Here is a 14,948-nt window from a genome sequence, read left to right as displayed (position 1 = left end):
GGGACCAACGGTCCTATGTCGGTTGGAAAACTGCTGGGCCTTTTCCTGGGAGAGAGATAACTTATCCACCACTTGGTCACAGATCTGGTGCATTCTCTCCACCACAGTGTCAACACCTGGGCAGGCAGAAGGCTCCACCTGCCCTGAAGAAAATCAAGGATGAAACCCAAAGTTCCAAAAAAATGTGACATCAAAGTGGCAGAACTAGCTCTATTATTTAAAGCAAATTTGGCCAAGGGCAAAAATGAAACACAATCATCCTGATCAGCGGAAATAAAACATCTCAAATACGACTCCAAGGTCCGGTTTGTTCTCTCCGTCTGCCCATTGTTCTGAGGGTAAAACGCAGAGGGGAAGGACAACTGAATTCCCAGCTTGGAACAGAACGTCCTCCAAAATCTAGACACAAACTGAACTCCTCTGTCAGATACAATGTTCTCAGGAATCCCGTGCAAGCGAACCACCTGTTGCAAAAACAGGGGCACCAACTCAGAAGAAGATGGCAACTTGGGGAGTGGTACAAGATGAACCATCTTAGAGAACCTATCACAAATCACCCAAATAACAGTCATTCTCTGAGAGACAGGCATATCAGAGATGAAATCCATTGAAATATGGGTCCATGGCCTCCTGGGGACCGGCAAAGGCATCAACAACCCACTAGAGCGAGAACAAGGTTTAGACCGGGAGCAAGTCCCACAGGACTGCACAAAATTCCTGACATCACGAGTAGTGTTGAGCATTCCGATACCGCAAGTATCGGGTATCGGCTGATATTAGCTGTATCGGAATTCCGATACTTAGTTCCGATACTTTTTTCATATCGAATACCGGAATCGGAAGTTACCATAATGCTAGGAGCCCGCTCGAGTTGATTCAGCCAATGGGGATCCTTAGAAGTGTGGGCACATCCTGTTAGGCATGTAGGCATGTTAACTACTGGCATGGCTGTGATTGGCTGCTGAAATGATGTCATGATGCACTAGAAAAACCGCTGCAGCCGCCATTTCTGGTCACTCTGTGAAGGGTTAATACTAAAATCAGAGCTTAAGTTTCACTTCTCCATTTCTTTGTAAGGTTTCGTTTCTTAGTTTTGTTGTTGTAAGATAAATTTTTGTAATTGGCATGGGCTGTCATGAAACCAGATTGTTCTCATCAGGTGCAAAGATAAGGGAGGTGGGAATGTTAAACTCTGAAGAATATGCCATTATACTACTTTCTATTTGGATACGGACATATATGTAGTTTCCGGTTTTCTTGCAATATTATTGGCTTATAAAGTGAAATGATGCTATTGGTACTTGAGAACCTTGCATAATTAAGCAAAAGATTATAAAAGATGTGACTAAAATAAAGGGGCTTAGTGATCTGCCTCGATCCTCCCGTACAGAGACCCCCGTCTCCGTGTGGTCATTTGGAGTTGCTAGCAACACTGGAATAATTTGGAAATCACTGGCTCAACCGTGAAGGGTTAATTTAGCCCTCCCAAAATAGCTACCTCGACAGTGGCGCCCAACGTGGGGCCCCCCGAATAGGGACGCCTCTGCCCCCCGGAGGACAACAAGACAAAGGACCCTCGGAGCGGACTCAGGTGTTGGAAAATTGGGACTGATCACCCCCCCCACAACCACGGTAAGTTGGCAGTTATACTGTTCAGACTGACCGTTGGTGTGGTTTTCCTGTGCTTGTTGCTGCAAAGAGGATCTGAGGTTTGTCCCCTGGTGGGGTGATTCATGGGTGGAATCATATAGAGTTGTAGTCCCGTTGGGGGCCCAGTGCTCGAACCGTACCTCATAAGGGACGGACACCCCGGATTGACCAGTGATTGTGACTCTCTTTATAGTCAAAATATCCTGAAATCCTGAATTCACTGTTAGTCAGGTGTGGTGAGTGATCGAAGACTGGGTAGGATACGTAACTCAGGTATATATAGATAGATATATATAACCAGAGGTGTCCGGAGGGATAGTCTGAGACGCCCTCCTCCTTTCACTGAGTACCGCGAATTTTGGGCTTCCCAGAGGGGGTTGACCCTGTGGAACAAACGGAGACGGCTGCTCCAGTATTGTGCACAATTTGTCAGGATATTTAGCTCTAAAGGAGAGAATTATGTTTCTGTGGAAGAAAATGAAAAGTTTGGAATTGTGTGAAGGATCAGATACTGTTAGTCTTATGATTCAAAGACGAGGAAAGAAGTGTCAGGAATGCAGGAAAAATATTTTCGATTCTGGGATTTCCTAAGGGCGGGAGGTTACAGCCTACGCTATGGGATGAAGGAGTTAAAAGGTTGACTGATGATGGATTACTTAAAGACGCTGAGGAATTCCGTGGCTTGGCACATGAATTGTATAATGAAGGTTATGTGGAAACTGAACAGCAAGTGAATTCTGATTGTTTCTGTTACTGTTATGTTGAAGAAGGAAAAATTGTCTATTATTATGGCAAAGACGGAATGTATTGTGGTTCAAGAAAGTGACTGTGCTGTGAGAATGTGATTGGTTACGAAGGAACTAAGATTGATATTAATGTGTCAGGGAAATAGTTAAAAGTGATGATTTGAAAGAAGAGGTCTCCCTGCTAGATGACAATTGTACAAGGAGACCGAGAGTTGCAGCCCCCACCTCTGCTGACGGCACCTATTATCATCTGCCGGCAGCCTTAGTCCCCGTTATTGCTAGTGGTTATGAGTAGCCACCCCTTCCATTTACCAGCTCCAGAAAAAAAAAAAATAAGTTTTCAGAACACTTTAACCTGCTCTGTTCAGGAGAAAAAAAAAAAGAGCAAGCAGCAGCCTCTAGCCCCCACCGCAGCTGCGAGCACACAGTGTGCCCTTCAGCCCACACAGCAAACTCTGCCCCCCCTCGACTTCAGCTAGTGGGAATCCTGCTCCTCAGCCCCTCCCTGCTGATTCTCGTTACTGCTCAGTTTGTAATCTTTCTCATATGCCCTGTAAATTTACTAGGGGCAGATTTATTATCACAGTTCCGCTCCTGAATACAATTCCAAGATGATGGTCAGATGGTTTTTTTTTGTTATATAATCCCTATGTAGATGAAGACAGTGAAGATAAATCTGTATTTTGCATGCCCTTCCTACAGTTATGATGGCCCTGATAGGCCCAGATCCACCCCCAATATTGCCAGAGGATCAATGACTCATCCCATACCTCTCAGAGATACTATCTAAAATCTGGTCAAAAGGGCCAAATGATATAGGGAAAATGCCAGTAGAACCAGTAAGTGTTTCTCAAACCTGGTGCCTAATCCACATACTTTTTTGTCCCAAATACCCCAGGATGTTGCTTGGTTTACAGTCATCGATCTTACCAATGCCTTCTTTAGCATTCCGTTACACCCAGATTGCTGGTTTTTGTTTGCATTCACTTTTCAGGGACGACAGTTAACATGGACGGTTATGCCGCAAGGGGCCCAAAACAGTCCCAACCAGTTTGCAAAAAATATGAGCGAGTGTCTCTTGCCCTGGCAGTTAGATCACCCCCAGGTCACGCTGCTTCAGTATGTGGATGATCTTTTGTTGTGTGCACAAGCGGAGCAGGAAGCCATTGTTGCCACTGTCAGCCTCCTCAAGCATCTGGCAGCACTGAACTGTCGGGTTTCGGCCTCGAAACTTCAGTTATGCCTTGGTCAAGTGATATTCTTGGGTCACTGTCTCCTTCAGGGTGTCAGACACCTCACAGAAGAAAGAAAAATAGCTGTCAGCTCCCTTCCTTTCCCAAAAGATGAAGCTGAACTCCAGCGTTTTCTTGGACTGTGCACTTATTGTCGTCAGTGGATTCCGGATGCATCCCGCATAATGCAACCCCTTTACAACGCCTTGAAAGACGGCATTATGAACTATAATGAAAGATCACCGGTTTGTATGGAAAGCCTTCATCATGCCTTCTCTGAATTGAAGCGGCTTATTGCTACCGCCCCTGCCTTGGGCATCCCGGACTATACTCGACCGTTCCATTTGTATGTGTCTGAGAATGAAGGACACGCAGCAGGAGTACTTACACAATCATATGGCAACAGGCAACGACCAGTGGGCTATTATTCGGCCCGCCTCGACCCAGTGGCCCGAGCATCACCAAGTTGCATGAGGGCAGTTCACGCCACTCACTCATTGCTTGACAAGACTGCAGACATAATTCTTGGACATGAAACGCATATTTTTGCCCCTCATGATATTGCAGCAATACTGAGCCTTCAGCAACCAAGACATTTGACTGTGCAACGACACTGACGGCTGCAGTGTTCACTCCTTTTGCCTGATTATGTCAAGTTGCATCGTTGTACTACAATCAACCCCGCTACTTTACTGCCGGTCCCCAAGAAAGATGGCAGTGATGAGGATTTTCTCCAACATGATTGTTCCCAACTTCTGACTGAAGAAACAGCTACTCCACCCAATGTCAGTGAGAATCCACTCCCAAATCCTGATCTGGTGTTATACACGGATGGTTCAAGATATGCTGATGAGTTTGGTAGATTCCACACGGGATATGCTGTTACCACAGAGGACACTGTAGTGCACGCAGCTGCGCTCCCGCCCTCACAGTCAGCACAAGAAGCAGAACTCCAGGCTCTGTCTACTGCATGTACTTTGGCCAAGAACAGACGGGCTAATATATACACAGACTCACGGTATGCATTTGGTATTGCTCACGATTTTGGGGCTCTATGGGCCAATCGAGGGTTTATTACTACTGCTGGGACCCCAGTGAAAAATGCTGAAGCTGTTAAAACCCTCATGGACTCGATCAAATTACCAACTCAGGTGGCCATTATCAAAGTTAAGGCGCACGGTCCTAGGAACAGTCCACAGACTGTTGGCAACGCATTTGCGGATATGCAAGCAAAAGCCGCTGCTCTTTTACCCGTTGAACCAACCATACCAACTATGGTGACCACACGCTCTCAGCGTAAACAGTTACAAGAAGCATTGACCCTACAAGAACCTGATGATTTACAACAGACTGAAGTTTTCTGTCGGACCCCGCGAGACCGCTTAATGACGATGCAGAGAATGTCTCCAAAGGAAGAGGTGAAGCAATGGAAGACTGATGGGGCACGAATGGATAATGGTCTCTGGAAAAAGGACCAACTTGTGTGTCTCCCTAAGCGGATGTACCCTGCTATTGCCATATGGGCCTACACATCGAGGAAAGAATCAGGCCCTCACACTGGTGCAAAAATTCTACTGGGCCCCGGTTCTCCAGTTGGGGTTCCAGAAGTTGTTGAAAGTGATCAAGGTCCGGCCTTTTCTTCCCATGTGTACCAAGAAGTTCTGACAATGCTTGGATCCACTGTAGCCCTCCATACTCCATACCACCGACAATCCAGTGGTGAAGTTGAGAGGCTGAACGGCACACTGAAAGGACAATTGACCAAAATGATGCAGGAGACTACGGCTCCATGGCCAGAGCTCCTACCCATTGTGTTATACCACATTCGTCCTACCCCTATTGCAAAACATGGCCTGTCCCCATATGAGATATTGTTTGGTACTAGGCCCCAGTTGTAAATTTCCAGCCTCAGCTGTTATCAGACGAAACTGACCGTGTTGTTCAATGTTATTCTGCTTAGTAAAAATATTGCTAACACCTATGTTCTAGTTTTCTCTTCTTTTCCAGATTCAGCAGAAACCGACACCTGTCATAACCTGAAGCCTGGTGATTTGGTAGTCGTGAAGAGGCATGTCAGGAAGCACGGACTAGAACCCTTGTATGACGGTCCCTATCAAGTTCTCCTCATCACCCAACAAGCCAATAGCAAATGAAGGGACATAATGTTTTGGTTTTCTGCATTTTCCATATTATTACTGGTAGAAGTTAAAAGTTAAAGTTAGAAGATATTCAATGACTCAAATCAATACGATAAAGATAATGATCGTACTAAGGACAGTTGGTGGTCAGATATCTTCTCCTTTCTCAATCCAGCCAATTGGTTTAAGGGAATTGGGGGCTGGATAGCTGGGATCTTACAAAGCTTGTTACACATTGCTGCCTGTATCCTTGTTGTATATGTGATACTAAAACTTGTTCTTTGGTGTATTTCTGTATTTATTAGGAAATTCTGCACTAAGACAGCTAATGATGATACCAAAGGCGTCGTTGCCCCTGCTCTTCTCTGCACCGATCTCAAAAGGCTACTTGATGAAGATGTTGAAGCCAAGTACATGCCTACCTACAAAAGTTCCCCACCACCATCATCAAAAATTGTTATTCGTGAACTGCAATATACAGGGGGGACGGGTGCGCCGCGACAGCCATGACTGGAAACACGGCATCAGTCATGTGAAGACCAGTACCCCTCAAGCTGTTAGCTTGGGATAGCACCTCTGATGCTGCATATGTGTTAAAAAATTTATCTAGGGGGGAATGTGAAGGGTTAATACTAAAATCAGAGCTTAAGTTTCACTTCTCCATTTCTTTGTAAGGTTTCGTTTCTTAGTTTTGTTGTTGTAAGATAAATTTTTGTAATTGGCATGGGCTGTCATGAAACCAGATTGTTCTCATCAGGTGCAAAGATAAGGGAGGTGGGAATGTTAAACTCTGAAGAATATGCTATTATACTACTTTCTATTTGGATAAGGAAATATATGTAGTTTCTGGTTTTCTTGCAATATTATTGGCTTATAAAGTGAAATGATGCTATTGGTACTTGAGAACCTTGCATAATTAAGCAAAAGATTATAAAAGATGTGACTAAAATAAAGGGGCTTAGTGATCTGCCTCGATCCTCCCGTACAGAGACCCCCGTCTCCGTGTGGTCATTTGGAGTTGCTAGCAACACTGGAATAATTTGTAAATCACTGGCTCAACCGTGAAGGGTTAATTTAGCCCTCCCAAAATAGCTGCCTCGACAACTCTGCTGTGAATTCAGTTAGGGACAGGCTGCTGTTGAAGACTGTGAGGGACAGTTAGAAATAGCGATTCTCAAAACACATATAGTACTTAACCCAGGCTACATAAACCACCACTGTAGCTTGCTTTTCCCTAGCAGCGCTGTTTTCACAGCTGTCTGCAAGGGCTGTGTGAGTGCAGACCCACGCTGTGTAGTGTGTCCTGCAGGCACGTCTGCTTGTAGCCCGCCCAGCGTGTGTCTCTGCCTCATACACATTTTTCTTTTATTGCTGCTTTTTTTTCTCCTGTATAGTGTGCTTCCATACGTATCCATATACGTTGGTTGCAAACACTAAAGGAGTGGACAGCGGAGCCTTTCAGCAGCCTTTCAGTGCTATAGCCCATTTCTCTGCAATGTTTTTGGCTGTCTGATAGGTCTCTCTGTGTGTGAGTGCAGCTCACGTTGCAGTGTGTTCTACAGCCACCGCTAGCTGTAGTCCGCTCAGCGTGCGTCACTGCCTCATACATAGTCCTTTTTTTGCAGCTAATTTAGCCAGATTTTTGCTCCTATATTAGTGTGCTTCCAACCGCATCCATTGTCATTGGTTGGTTGCAAACACTATAAAGGATTAGATAGAGGAGCCTTTTTGCTGGCTTGTGCCCTTCAGGGCCAGCCAGACTAGTATCACCCTATTTTTTGGAGCCTCATCAATTGCATTGTAGGTTAGCTTCCTGCATTGTATTCGCTCCAAAAAGTTTGTGATACTATAGCTTTCAAACTTTGGTCACATCCTTTGCTCCCCCCCCCCCAAAAAAAAAAAGGAAATAAATGTCACCAAACACTCCACTTTACAGTTGTCTAGGCCACATTAGATCATATTAAAGTGTAGTACACACACTCTTAGCCAAATTAGTGTTTCTTATACTGGTTAGCAGGTGTTCAGGAATAAGAACAGGGAGTAAGGCACGTGGTCGTGGCCGTGGAGTTTCAGCAGGGAGAGGACGGGGGGATTCAGCAGGGAGAGGACGTGGGGATTCGGTGTCTGCTGCGGCCACCAGTGACCCGGCATCCCCCACTTTTACCAGGCAACAGTCCTTCATGCGCAGCTTTGTAGGACCTCGCCGTACCCCACTGCTGCGTGACGAACAAATTGAAGCCGTTGTCGGATGGATGGCAGCTAACGCATCCACTTCAATGACTTCTGCATCCTCCCAAGGCCAGAGCACTGAAGAGCAACCATCTGTCTCTTCACCACCTGCCAAATTGCCCAGGCAGTCTGAGAGCCCTGGACAGGAGCCATCTCAATCTTTACTTCTGTTCTCAGAATCTGTTGGCTTGGAAAGAGGTGGCCAGCCAAGCAGCATTCTAGAGCGTGAAGAAGAGGGAGTATGCAGTGATGCGCAACTGCTTTGTCCCTCTGAATCTGAAGAGGCGGGTGGGCCAGTGCCTATTGTCAGCACACCTCAGTGCTCATCTGATGATGATGAGACTCAGTTGCCAATTTCTGGTGCGTACGGTGCTGGCGAGACAACCCAGGACCAGCCGGTGCTTGAAGAGGGGAGTGGAGATGATGAGGTCCTTGACCCATCATGGTGTCAGCCACAGGAAGGTGGTGGGAGCAGCTCTGAGGAAGAGATTCCCCGAACGGCCAAAAGAGGAGGGAGAGGGCGGGGGCAGACTTGGTTGCCTGTAGCCTCCACTTTGGCACCCGTGAGGAGCAATCCTCTTCCAAAACACAAAACGGGCGCTCCCAGGACTTGCAGTGCGTGGTCTTTTTTTACACAGTTGCAGATGACATTTGCTTTGTCAAATGCAAGCTGTGTCATCAGAAAGTGAAACGAGGGAAAAATGTGAGCAACCTCAATACCACAAATATGTGGAAACATGTGCGTACCAAGCACGAGGTGGAGTTACACAGACGCACTGAAGATGTAGGCCAACCTTCAGCAGCACCTACCACCTCTTCAGCTCGTGTTGGGGCCTCTTCCTCCAGCTCACACACAGCTGGTTCGGCTTCCTCACTGGAACGCCATGGAAGAACCACTGCCACTGTTGTCCAGAGACCCAGTGAAATTCCACCCACTGAACCACGTTCGCAGTCATCAGCACCCTCCCAGGCCACTCACCAGCAATCGGTAGCACAGGCATGGGAGAAAAAGCGGCCATACTCGGCAAACCATCCCCGAGCACTGGCTCTGAATGCCGGCATTGCCAAACTACTGGCCCTTGAGATGCTGTCATTCAGGCTGGTGGAGACTGACACCTTCCGGAACTTTATGTCATTGGCAGTTCCACAATACAATGTGCCCAGTCGCTTTTATTTCAGCAGGCAAGCCGTCCCTGCCCTGCAAAAGCATGTGGAGGGAAAAATTAAAAATGCGCTACTAAATGCCGTCAGTAGCAAGGTCCACCTGACCACCGATGCGTGGACCAGTAGCCTTGGACAGGGACGATACCTTTCCCTCACTGCCCATTGGGTCAATGTTGTGGAGCCGGGTACAGATCTGGAGAGTGGCTCTGTACGTATTCTGCCAACTCCAAGGATTGCAGGAATGCAGTCTGTACATATTGAGTCCTCCTCCTACTCTAGTTCCTCGGAATCAGCACTGCGTGAGCCTGTTAGGCCAGATATGAGCACAGGTGTGGCCAAACGTCAACAGGCCATCCTTAAATTAATTTCTTTGGGGAATCGGAGCCACACAGCACAGGAGCTCTGGAATGCCATCAAGCAGGAGAGCGATGTGTGGTTTGTGCCAGCGAATCTCCAGCCAGGTTTGGTAGTGAGTGACAATGGCCGTAATCTAGTGGCAGCTCTGGGCCTAGGCAACCTCACTCACATACCATGTCTGGCACACGTGCTCAATTTGGTCGTGCAGAGCTTTCTGAGGGACTATCTGGATCTTGATGCACTGCTGCACAAGGTTCGCCTAGAGTGTGCTCACTTGCGGCGTTCCAGCATGGCAAGATCGCGCATTGCATCTCTGCAATGCCGATTCCGCCTGCCAGAACATCGCATCATATGTGACCTCCCCACCAGGTGGAATTCAACGTTACATATGTTGGAGCGGTTGTGTGAGCAGCAGGCAGCAGTAATGGAGTACCAGCTGCATCAGGCGCAAACAAGTCGCACTGTGCGCCGGACACACTTCACCACCACTGAGTGGGCCACTATGAGGGACATCTGCCAAGTTTTGCGTGCCTTCGATGACTCCACGCGGATGGCCAGTGCAGATGATGCACTAATCAGCATGACTGTCCCCCTCATCTGTCTGCTTCAAAAAACCTTACAAGCACTAAGTGAGGAGGTTTTTGAAGAGGTCAAGGATGAGCAGTCAGAAATGCCATCTGCTTCTGGCAAGTCTGCGCAACGTGCTTCCACACAAAGGCCCAGGCAGGGGACACTTAGTGAGGAGGATGACGAGGAGTCAATGGAGGGAGGTACACAAGGCTCTAGTAGTCAGTGTGTACAGCGAGGGTGGGGTGATGCTGAGCAGGCAGAGATGCTGCCTCAAGCTGGGGACAGCGTTTCCGGTCCAGTTGGCAGTCTGCAGCACACGGTTGATTTCATGCTGCAGTGCTTGTTAAATGACCTCCGCATCGCCAACATTCTCCACACGGCTGATTATTGGGTGTACACCCTCCTAGATCCTCGCTACCGGGACAACTTACAAAGCCTCATACCACAGTTGAACCGGGAGCGAAAAATGCGGGAGTACCAAGAAACACTTGTGCAGGCCATCATGTTCTCCATTCCCCCCGCAAGTGTTGCTGGTAGTGCTTTTCAAAGCAGCCATGTGGGTAGAGGCAGTGGAGGAAGCTCTGCACAAAGAGGTAGCAGAGGCAGTGCCGCAGGACAAGGCAAGGCCAGTATGGCCCAAATGTGGAAAAGTTTTGTGGGACCGCCACAAACGGCTACACCATCACAGACGGCTCCAGTCAGCAGGAGGCAACGTTTCCGTCAGATGGTGACAGACTACTTGTCGTGTTAGTGTTCTCCCAGACGGCTCTTCCCCGTTCAAGTATTGGGTCTCTAAGCTGGATACATGGCCAGAGCTTAGCCAGTATGCATTGGAGGTGCTGGCTTGCCCTGCTGCCAGTGTATTATCGGAACGTGTCTTTAGTGCTGCAGGTGGTGTGGTAACAGACCGTCGCACGCGACTATCCGCCGATAATGTTGACCGGCTTACTTTTCTGAAAATGAACATGGCCTGGATCTCACCTGAATTTGCCAGTCCTCTTCCAGAATAAATAATTGGCTGGCAACAGGATCCAGGTCTCCTGTTGTGTTCATGTTTCTATGACCTGAACTTTATTTCCTGGGCTACAGCAACACCCGTTGTTGCTCAGAAGTGCTGTCCGCACAGACAAAACACTCGCTCATGTGTAAGTGGGGTTCAGTAACGTCAGCTGATCCCCTGCTGTGTGTATGGCAAAGTGTCCTGCTCCCTCCACAGTCAAACAAACTCAGATTTACACCTGGCTCCAAGTAGGCCTCGGCCTACTACCTGATTTTCCCTGGGCTCCGACACCGCCAGTTGGTGCTCAGAAGTGCTGTCCGCACAGACAAAACACTCGCTCATGTGTAAGTGGGGTTCGGTAACATCAGCTGATCCCCTGCTGTGTGTACGGCAAACTCTCCTGCTGCCTACAACTTCTGACTACCTCTGATTTAATATGTTCTCTGATTTGCCCTCTGTCTCCACTCTGTTTTGAGTATTTCCTCCGGCCTACAACACTGCCTGTTTCTGCTCTCAAGTGCCGTCTGCACAATCCACACTTGTTCCTGTGTTACCTGGGTCCTGTAACATCTGCTCATCTCCAGAGGTGAGCACGGCAATGTCTCCTGCTTTGTCTACATTCCCACTACTTGTAGTGGAAATGTGGACAGAGCAGGAGACATTGCCTGACTCACCTCTAGGGAGAAGCTGCTGTTACAGAACCCCAGTAACACAGGAACAAGTGTGGGTTGTGCAGACGGCATTTCAGAGCAGCAACTGGCGTGGTTGGAAGCCAGAGGAAATACTCGAAACAGAGTGAAGACAGAGGCCTAATTGGAGTACGTTGACAGTTAGTAGTAGTCTAGAAACAATCGCAAACTGCCACCAAGTAGGCCTCGGCCTACTACCTGATTTTCCCTGGGCTCTGACACCGCCAGTTGGTGCTTAGAAGTGCTGTCCGCACAGACAAAACACTCGCTCATGTGTAAGTGGGGTTCGGTAACGTCAGCTGATCCCCTGCTGTGTGTATGGCAAAGTGTCCTGCTCCCTCCACAGTCAAACAAACTCAGATTTACACCTGGCTCCAAGTAGGCCTCGGCCTACTACCTGATTTTCCCTGGGCTCCGACACCGCCAGTTGGTGCTCAGAAGTGCTGTCCGCACAGACAAAACACTTGCTCATGTGTAAGTGGGGTTCAGTAACATCAGCTGATCCCCTGCTGTGTGTATGGCAAAGTGTCCTGCTCCCTCCATAGTCAAACAAACTCAGATTTACACCTGGCTCCAAGTAGGCCTCGGCCTACTACCTGATTTTCCCTGGGCTCCGACACCGCCAGTTGGTGCTCAGAAGTGCTGTCCGCACAGACAAAACACTCGCTCATGTGTAAGTGGGGTTCGGTAACATCAGCTGATCCCCTGCTGTGTGTACGGCAAACTCTCCTGCTGCCTACAACTTCTGACTACCTCTGATTTAATATGTTCTCTGATTTGCCCTCTGTCTCCACTCTGTTTTGAGTATTTCCTCCGGCCTACAACACCGCCTGTTTCTGCTCTCAAGTGCCGTCTGCACAATTCACACTTGTTCCTGTGTTACCTGGGTCCTGTAACATCTGCTCATCTCCAGAGGTGAGCACGGCAATGTCTCCTGCTTTGTCTACATTCCCACTACTTGTAGTGGAAATGTGGACAGAGCAGGAGACATTGCCTGACTCACCTCTAGGGAGAAGCTGCTGTTAAAGAACCCCAGTAACACAGGAACAAGTGTGGGTTGTGCAGACGGCATTTCAGAGCAGCAACTGGCGTGGTTGGAAGCCAGAGGAAATACTCGAAACAGAGTGAAGACAGAGGCCTAATTGGAGTACGTTGACAGTTAGTAGTAGTCTAGAAACAATCGCAAACTGCCACCAAGTAGGCCTCGGCCTACTACCTGATTTTCCCTGGGCTCTGACACCGCCAGTTGGCGCTTAGAAGTGCTGTCCGCACAGACAAAACACTCGCTCATGTGTAAGTGGGGTTCGGTAACGTCAGCTGATCCCCTGCTGTGTGTATGGCAAAGTGTCCTGCTCCCTCCACAGTCAAACAAACTCAGATTTACACCTGGCTCCAAGTAGGCCTCGGCCTACTACCTGATTTTCCCTGGGCTCCGACACCGCCAGTTGGTGCTCAGAAGTGCTGTCCGCACAGACAAAACACTCGCTCATGTGTAAGTGGGGTTCAGTAACGTCAGCTGATCCCCTGCTGTGTGTATGGCAAAGTGTCCTGCTCCCTCCACAGTCAAACAAACTCAGATTTACACCTGGCTCCAAGTAGGCCTCGGCCTACTACCTGATTTTCCCTGGGCTCCGACACCGCCAGTTGGTGCTCAGAAGTGCTGTCCGCACAGACAAAACACTCGCTCATGTGTAAGTGGGGTTCGGTAATGTCAGCTGATCCCCTGCTGTGTGTACGGCAAACTCTCCTGCTGCCTACAACTTCTGACTACCTCTGATTTAATATGTTCTCTGATTTGCCCTCTGTCTCCACTCTGTTTTGAGTATTTCCTCCGGCCTACAACACCGCCTGTTTCTGCTCTCAAGTGCCGTCTGCACAATTCACACTTGTTCCTGTGTTACCTGGGTCCTGTAACATCTGCTCATCTCCAGAGATGAGCACGGCAATGTCTCCTGCTTTGTCTACATTCCCACTACTTGTAGTGGAAATGTGGACAGAGCCGGAGACATTGCCTGACTCACCTCTAGGGAGAAGCTGCTGTTACAGAACCCCAGTAACACAGGAACAAGTGTGGGTTGTGCAGACGGCATTTCAGAGCAGCAACTGGCGTGGTTGGAAGCCAGAGGAAATACTCGAAACAGAGTGAAGACAGAGGCCTAATTGGAGTACGTTGACAGTTAGTAGTAGTCTAGAAACAATCGCAAACTGCCACCAAGTAGGCCTCGGCCTACTACCTGATTTTCCCTGGGCTCCGACACCGCCAGTTGGTGCTCAGAAGTGCTGTCCGCACAGGCAAAACACTCGCTCATGTGTAAGTGGGGTTCGGTAACGTCAGCTGATCCCCTGCTGTGTGTATGGCAAGGTGTCCTGCTCCCTCCACAGTCAAACAAACTCAGATTTACACCTGGCTCCAAGTAGGCCTCGGCCTACTACCTGATTTTCCCTGGGCTCCGACACCGCCAGTTGGTGCTCAGAAGTGCTGTCCGCACAGACAAAACACTCGCTCGTGTGTAAGTGGGGTTCGGTAACGTCAGCTGATCCCCTGCTATGTGTATGGCAAAGTGTCCTGCTCCCTCCACAGTCAAACAAACTCAGATTTACACCTGGCTCCAAGTAGGCCTCGGCCTACTACCTGATTTTCCCTGGGCTCCGACACCGCCAGTTGGTGCTCAGAAGTGCTGTCCGCACAGACAAAACACTCGCTCATGTGTAAGTGGGGTTCAGTAACGTCAGCTGATCCCCTGCTGTGTGTACGGCAAAGTGTCCTGCTCCCTCCACAGTCAAACAAACTCAGATTTACACCTGGCTCCAAGTAGGCCTCGGCCTACTACCTGACTTTCCCTGGGCTCCGACACCGCCAGTTGGTGCTCAGAAGTGCTGTCCGCACAGACAAAACACTCGCTCATGTGTAAGTGTGGTTCGGTAACTTCAGCTGATCCCCTGCTGTGTGTACGGCAAACTCTCCTGCTGCCTACAACTTCTGACTACCTCTGATTTAATATGTTCCCTGATTTGCCCTCTGTCTCCACTCTGTTTTGAGTATTTCCTCCGGCCTACATCACCGCCTGTTTCTGCTCTCAAGTGCCGTCTGCACAATCCACACTTGTTCCTGTGTTACCTGGGTCCTGTAACATCTGCTCATCTCCAGAGGTGAGCACGGCAATGTCTTCTGC

This window comes from Dendrobates tinctorius, unplaced genomic scaffold (assembly GCF_039654945.1).
Source record: "Dendrobates tinctorius isolate UK_male_01 unplaced genomic scaffold, ASM3965494v1 ptg000008l, whole genome shotgun sequence".
Classification (NCBI taxonomy): Eukaryota; Metazoa; Chordata; class Amphibia; order Anura; family Dendrobatidae; genus Dendrobates; species Dendrobates tinctorius.
This window is presented reverse-complemented; position numbering follows the sequence as displayed.